This window comes from Calonectris borealis, chromosome 2 (assembly GCF_964195595.1).
Source record: "Calonectris borealis chromosome 2, bCalBor7.hap1.2, whole genome shotgun sequence".
In the NCBI taxonomy this organism is placed as follows: Eukaryota; Metazoa; Chordata; class Aves; order Procellariiformes; family Procellariidae; genus Calonectris; species Calonectris borealis.
Window position 1 is genome coordinate 164,702,081 of NC_134313.1, and position 7,873 is coordinate 164,709,953.

At 51.0% G+C, this 7,873-nt stretch overlaps 1 protein-coding gene across 1 annotated transcript in view; it reads left to right on the forward strand.

Moving 5' to 3' along the window:
• EXOG (exo/endonuclease G) overlaps positions 1-4,966 on the forward strand; it is a 31,284-nt gene extending 26,318 nt beyond the window's left edge. Inside the window, exon 10 of the transcript XR_012672740.1 lies at positions 489-4,966. The gene's annotated coding sequence lies outside the window, so the exon portion shown is untranslated. The remainder of the gene's footprint in view (positions 1-488) is intronic.
• The last annotated feature ends 2,907 nt before the right edge of the window (positions 4,967-7,873 follow it).

Consider the following 7,873-nt stretch of genomic DNA (forward strand, 5'->3'; position numbering starts at 1 on the left):
ATCAAGTCCAACCGTCAACCCAACACCACCATGCCCACTACACCATGTCCCTAAGCGCCTCACCTACACGTCTTTTAAATACTTCCAGGGATGGTGACTCCACCACTTCCCTGGGCAGCCTGTTCCAAGGCCTGACCACTCTTTCAGTAAAGAAATTTCTCCTAATGTCCAATCTAAACCTCCCTTGGCGCAACTTGAGGCCATTTCCTCTCGTCCTATCGCTTGTTATTTGGGAGAAGAGACCAGCCCCCACCTCGCTACAACCTCCTTTCAGGTAGTTGTAGAGCGCGATGAGGTCTCCCCTCAGCCTCCTCTTCTCCAGGTTAAACAACCCCAGTTCCCTCAGCCGCTCCTCATCAGACTTGTGCTCCAGGCCCTTCATCAGCTTCGTTGCCCTTCTCTGGACACGCTCCAGCACCTCCATGTCCTTCTTGTAGTGAGGGGCCCAAAACTGAACACAGGATTCGAGGTGTGGCCTCACCAGAGAGTCTCACCAGATGAGTCTTATTAGCTAGCTGTGCTAAGTGCTGCATTAATCTGTGGAGAAACAGTCCCTGTCCTGAAAAAGTAACAGGTATTGGGTATGGCAGGCAACAGCTGGAAGGGGAAAAGCTACGCACCCAGGGATTTGAGGTTTTCTTTCATCAAAGGGCTTCAGAGATGCTGCAACACCCAACTTTGAGTGTCCTTTCCATCACTGGAATCATCTCCCTGACAGAGACACTCAGGTGTCCTGTAAAATAAATGGAGACAAGTAGGTAACAAAACCCAGGATTTGCAGAAGGCGCTAACCTGGCCAGCAGGGATTGCTGGAGGAGACAGGCAGTGGGTTTCTCTGGGCGTTCTCAGTCGTGAGCCTTTTTTTGGAATTGGCTAGACAAGGTAAACCTCTGTCATGGAAAACTGTTAGAGATCCTTCTGCCAGTACACCACCTGGTTTAGCGAGATGTCCAGGCAGACATGCTTTCACAGCCTGCTTTGATTTGGTTCATGGACTTGAAGCCACTGATCTTTCTAGTGGAAACTTCCAGTTTGTACAAACCCTACCAAACTGGCCGTGCTGTCCCCGAGGGCTGTTCACCAGAGAAGCAGCCTCGTCAGCCCAGGAGGACTTGAAGAAGGTCTCCTGCCTGCCGGGCACCCTCATCATCTCTGCCGGTGGGTGGAATGGGCTGTTGGAATAGGGCAGCCTTGCTTCGGCTGTTTTTGGTGGGAGGTCTCCACGGTGAAGGAGCTCCAAAGATGCATCCCAGGTAGGTGGGTAAACCAGAGCTGCTTAAAGATGGGATGGCAGAGGAACAGGAAGGGTTTTTTGGTGGCAACTTGCAGAGAAGTAGGGACCTCTAATGCCTGGGTCTTTTTACATGTTTAACCCATGCCAGCCTGTGTAAAGAAACCCCCAAATCCTCCTGTGCCCATCCTGGTCCCGTGTGTTTGTTGCCCAGCAGTGAAGCTGTGGAGGAATTATATATAAACCCCAAAGTGCTCTTGCTAGTAACCTGGCTCAGTGGGAAGTGAGGAGCAATTTTGCTGTTATTTTTGAATTATCTTCTCCTGCAGTCACACGGGAAAAGCTTTTCTCACCATGCAGCAAAGGAAATGTAGGAAATGTTCCTTTTTCTTTTTTTTTTATTTTTATTCAGGTCCATCTAATCAGCTCCACCTACACAGTGGTGGTGTAGCCAGTTCTCACACGCTTCCTAATAGCCATCTGCCTGTGCAATTAATGGCTTGTCTGTTTTTGCCATAGCTTGGAGGAAAAGACCGAACAAGAGCTTTGAGTATTTGCTTAAAATATCTGAAGTGTCTGTGTGGATGCTCCGGGATGGATACTCAGCGCTGGCTACGAACAACCCCCACTTTCCCGTGTTGTAAAATATTACAGAGCAACTGACCTTTTCCGTCGTGCCCTTCAAACAGGGCAGGTTTCCCACCTGCCGTGTAAAAAATTAACAGCTGTGGCAACATAATATTCCCAAAATACCCGCTTCTAAGAGCTGAACGCGAGGCTTTTGATGCTGGTTTGAGAGGTACGATGGCTGGCGTCCCGGCTTCCCCGCCGCTGCGTTCAGCGGGTGGGAGAGATGCAGAAAACAGGTCTGGAACGAAGTGCTTCCAACTCTGCTTAAGAAACAGTGCGGAGGTGTTTAGCAGATCACAGAAGTAAATTTGGTTTGTGTCAAGAATAAATATTTCCCAAGACCATAAATAAAGACCTGTGCAAGCTTTCCCTAGCAGCCGATGGAGCAGGGCTCAGCGTCAAGGGAGCAGGGAGCCAGGGGGGGAATGGGAGCTCCTGCCGAGCTGCCGGTGCTCAACAGCCTTAAGTCCTGTCCCATCTTTGTGTGGATGCGTCCATCTGGAGGAAGACCCACCCATCTCCCTGCCAGCCTCCTTTTACTCCCATGCATTAAGAAAAATATGCATTCCTCCCCCTGCACAGCTGTTTTGTGACCCGGGCGATGCTCTTTGGTGCTGCAGTGCCTCCAAAAGCGGGGTGGCCATGCCTGAGCCCCTGGGGAGCCATCTCGGGACACAGAGCATGGTGAAATGAAACCGCAGCTGGGTTAGACAGCTGTAAAAGTGGGCTTGAGCTTGGATTTGATTACCAGAGTGTCATAAGATGCAAGGTAAGCTAAAACTAAAGTGTGCGAAAGCAAGGTGAGACAGCTGACCTAACCGATGGCGGTGCTAGAGGGGAGGATGCCAAATCGTGTCCCTCAGCCATCAGCAGGTCCCTTGGGTTGAACCTGAGCTGCTTCAGTAGCAGCTGAAGGACCTTCTGCAGAACATCAGCCCTGTGATACCTCTCTGCGGGGTGGAGGGGTAGGGTTATCACCCTGTGCCTGGGCATGTATATACATATGCTGGTCCCAAAAGGAGATGGGCAAGAAATGTAAGGCTTGCTGCAAGCCCTGTGTCTGTGATACACGCAGTCTGTTTCCTTTCGTCACATGTGACTTCATTTTTCAGTCTTCTCCAGCTCTGGGTGCTGAGGCTTCAGCCTTTTCCTGTCTTTATCTTTGCCTACACCTCCACAGGCTGAATTTCATCATCTGCAAAGAGACACTGCTCCTCTCCCATTCCTGCGGAGAGAACGTAACCCCTATCCTGCTTATTTATTTGGGACATAACGTTGCACCTGACAGAGCTCACCTCAAGTTGTGATGTGGAGCAGCTGGAGCTCCAGAAAAAGGTGCTGGGATTCACCTAACTTGATTTGGCTGCATCTCGAAGACAACTGTATTGCTCTTCCTATTGCTATACTGTTACTAACTGTATTGTTATATTATTTGTGTATCAGACTGACTGTCGATTTCAGTCGAGGGAAATCTAATCAGAGGATCCAGCAGTGCTCACTTAGAGCTCAGGACCTCACGGCAAGAGACGTGCTGGCGGCAGGGCTGCCTTTCCCCACTGCCACCCCCCGCCCGGGGGCACTTTGGAGCCCTGCAAATACCTGCCAGGGCTAAAGAAGAAATAGAGCGATGGCTTAGTGTGTCTTAGCCTGGGTGACAACGTCTTAACCTTTCCTTTTTATCTCTGTCACAGGCATCCTGTACGCTCAAGCAAGTGTAACAGGGAGAAGCTGCGCAGGGAGAAGCTGTGCAGGAGCAGCGAAAGGTTGCAGGGAAATGTCCCCATCCTCCCTTGTCCCAGCTCCAGTCTTCAGGTGTTTTAATGTGTGGAGAGATTCCCGTGAGTGGGAATGCAAAATGTATGTTCACGTGGAGTTAGGATTGGCGTGTGGCTGTGTGGGAGAGGAGTTTTGGCTCCAGGGTTATGTTTTCATTACATGAGATTTGTGCTGCAGCGAGTAGGAGATTTCAGGAAAGAAATCGATGTTCCTGTCATCAGGATAAGTCCCATCGGTAGCAGAGCGGCACCCTCGCCATCTCTGGGCTTGCCTGTCCTGAGCCCTCGCCAGGAGTTAGATGTCCAAGGCAGGCCACGTCCTTCTTGCAAAAGCCACGTATGTGAAAAGCAGAGACACGTATTGGAGACGCTGGAGGCCAATATTCAAACACCCCTGCACCCCATTTGCACCAGGGATTTGAGCTCCAGGTTCCCACTCCCGGGGGGACACATTCGCCGTGGGGGTGTAGGAAGAAGTGGGACGTGAACTCTCCTGCTAAAGCGTTTCTACTGTCCCTAAATTGCTCAGAAGCTTTGGCTGTTGTTGGGCCAAGGAGGGAGGATGCAGTCCTCACTGCAGAGCTTCTCGGTGGTGCAAGGTGCGAGTCTCTGCCCCGCGGAGGCTGTAAGTGCCGTGAAGAAGTGGGTGAGACCGTGCGGAAGCGTGTTTGGGGGCTCCCACAGAGCAGCACCCCCGGCACTGCAAGCATGAACGGGAGCCCCAGGGAGGGCTGGGATTTCCCATGGCCTTAGGAGTCCTGAATTAAAACCAGAGACACTCCAGTTACGTGTGATAAGACTTCAGGGACTCGAAGATTAAGCCAGGTGATTTTTTTTTTTAATGCAGGATGTGCTAAGCACGTAAAATACCGAGTCCAGCCATTCCCATGCTCTTTTGCATGCCGAACTCTCCCCTGAGCATGACCTTCCTCACCCCCACGGTCCTCTTCATCCCCATGGTACTCCTTACCCCCACGGCCCTCCTCATCCCCGCGTACCCTTTCAAAGCAGCAACTTGGCTTTGTTCTCGCCCCTTTGTACTCCTCCTCCGTTGGAAGCTGCCATCACCAAAGCGAGCGCGTTGCTCTTACTAATAGCAAAGTAATCAATTTGAGTCACTGTATACATTAGTAATGGCCATGTAATTCTAGTGCAAATTAGGTTTGGGCAGGCTGCGAAGCCGGAGACATCTCGTCTTCCTGAGCAGAGCTTGGATTTACTGTCCTCTGGGGAAGGCCGCAGCGAAACGCCCCCCTACCCCCCTCGCAAATCCTCCCTTGATTGGATACAGTATGGTCGTCTGATTAAAATTGTGCAGTGGTTCAGAAAATGATTTTCAGCCAGTGCTTCACAGTAAATTACTTTTTTTTTTTTTTTTCCCCCCAAGACAACAAATTTTTACCTCAAATACAGCTGGACACTGAAACGAGAAGCTCGAGAAAAGCAAGATGCCAGCGAGGCAAAGATGGAGAGGGGTCAGGGGAGCACCCGGCAGCGGTGACACCCTGCCATGAGCCATCCCTGGTGTGCAGACGTGCATCTCCCACGAGCCCAAAGCCCGGCACCCACTCCCACAGTGATACAGCCCACTTAACACCCAGATCCCTTTTCCCACCGAGTCAGGCCCCTGGCAAGGTTTGCTGGTGCCATGGGTAGGCGAGGAGCATCTCCTGTGGACAAATATCCCGGTACCCACCTCTGTACCCCCACGTGGGATGTCCCCTATGTCCCCTTCCTGACGTCCCTTGCCTGTGCCTGTCACCAAACCGCTTGGGGAGGTGGTGGGGAGAGGACAGCGTGCCACCCTCCCTTCACCCCGATGGCCACTGATGCCTCTGGGGCGAGGAAAGCCCCAGAGCTACGTGCCCGCCGGTGCCAGCCATGCAGCATTTTTTAGTCCTGGGTGTTAAAACCACTTCATGCTGAATGGTCACTGAAGGAAATGCACTGCTTTTCCTCAATCCATGGAACGGGGTCCCCTGTTTTCCACGTGAGCATCCCAATGACACTTGGAGACCCGTCTGTCCCTAACGCCTGATCCTGCCCTAGCTCGCTCATCCAACTACTGATGCTCTTCTGCACAGGGAGAGCTGCCCGCTCCCTTCCATCCTGCGGCCAGGGCTTGGCAGGGAAGGATGCACTTCCAAGAATAGTCCAAGATCAATCTCCTATTTCTTGGGTTGCCCAAAGGAGGGTCAGGAGGTGCACCACCCTGCCAGAGTTTCTAAAACAACATCTTAAGCATCTGCCTGCAGGAAGGTGTCTTTGGTTGTGACTCCAGTGATGGCAATACTGTCCCCATTTCAGCGTGTTCAGGTTTTAGGGAGGAGTGAGATTTAAGCACGCAGCAATCAGCCCTTCCTGGTGGCCTTTCACAGACCTTGTGCCCACCTAATGGGTGCCCATCCTGTGCACCGGGTGCTGGGCTGGGTCTCCAGGCATTGGGCACCCAGCAGTGGGCACATCTGGACGGAGCCTCGCTCTAAGCAGCTCCCACCCCATGGCAGGGAGCTGTGTCTGTGTCAGGAGGTAGGATAAGGAAGAAGAATAATATAAAAAAATAATCCATGTAAATGCTGCAGCCTGAGAAGGAGTGGTTGGTGGTGGGGAAAAGGGAGGTGAGATTTTTTTAATTAGAGCTGGGTAATTTATTATCTGTGTGCACACGTCAATGCGTCTGTGTGTCATTTGAAGTGTCTTTCAACAAGTGGTGTGGCATTGCCTATAGGTGGTCGTACACTGAGTTGAAGGTCTGAATTTAATATCGGTTTTTTTGTTTTTCTGGAGGGACTGTGACAGCCTGGGGGAGTGGACAACAACAGGCAGGAAAGCAGCTTTATGTACGCTATATTTAAGATGTATGTTTGCGTTCAAATAAATGTAAAGCTGATTTCCTCCCTTTTGAGAAAAAAAATTTAAAAGCTAAGGAGAAATCTATCAATGGCAATGAACCTCCTGACTCTTTAACAACCCTGGAAGTAGAAGAAAATTTGCACGTGGTGCAAACAAGTGGAGAATCTTTGTCGCAACCGGTACCATCTTCCCACCTTTGCTGCGGCACGGGCTCTCTCCGCTTCAGATTTGCTCCATGAGGAGTGGGTAATGTAGGGGAGGGAAGGGCTGTTTATTAAATTAAGAAAATATGTTTCACAGCATATTGGCACTGAGCTGGGAAGGAGCAGCTCGGTTGCCCACTCCCTCTCCCGGTCCCCGCAGGATCGTTCCTCACCGGGGATGATTAGTGCCTTTGTCCATCCAGTTTGAAATGTCACATTTCCTGCTGCAATTAGGAGCTTTCATCCGCGGGACGTATGTGTGTCTGTCTGAGGGGGTGTTTTCATTCCCCCCAGGTGAATGTTTTAGTAAGCAACGTCCAACACATAACACAAACACTTGAAAAGAAACATTTTACTATTACTAAAGACTGTTATTGCAGCTTTCATGACCTTTCAGAGATCCCTGGGAACTTGAAAGAAGGAGTGGGCTTATAAAAAGAAGCGTGATCTTGTTTTTAAGCTGGGGAACAGGAGAGAGATGGTTTCAGCCTGCTCAGCTCCCAAAAGGAGCTGCTCTTGCCCTTGCAGGGCTTGCCAACGCCAGCCCGCTGGGACCCAGCAGCAGCGGTTCCTCAGCCCCTCCTGAGACCACCTCCAGGCAGCTGGCAGCAAAGGTCCACCACTTTTTGGTGGAGATAGAGCAAGAGATGCCAAAGGGCACAGGTGAAATACTCCATGGTAATACACCAGCTCTGTGCCTTGCTCTGAGGGTGCTGAGCATCCCTTTGCAGGCAGTGGGGCTGCCTGACCTGGCTAAGGGGCTGGAGAACCTGCTCCTGGGGACTCCAAGGCAGCAGAAAGCATGCTAGGAAAATGCACGGTCCAAGGATAGGGTATGGGGCTGGCAGCATCCAGGCTGGGCAATGTTTGGCACAGTTTCTATCACGGATTTGGCCCATGCCATCTAGCACTCTCCTGTACGATGCCTGGACATGGGTAGGGTGATGGCATGGGTCCAGGACATTTCTGCTTGAGAAATTTGGATAAAAGTCTGGGGGCGGAAGAGACACATTACTGCAAGCCACTCTGTATTGTTTGTAATAACCAGGTCTCACACTATTTAACTTACTACTACAGACGTATCTAAACATTCCTTGAAGGTCATGAAAGAACAGTCCTGCTCAAGGATTGCATCCTAAATATGAAGTCCCTCTGATTCTCATTTGACAATGTATCTGCAA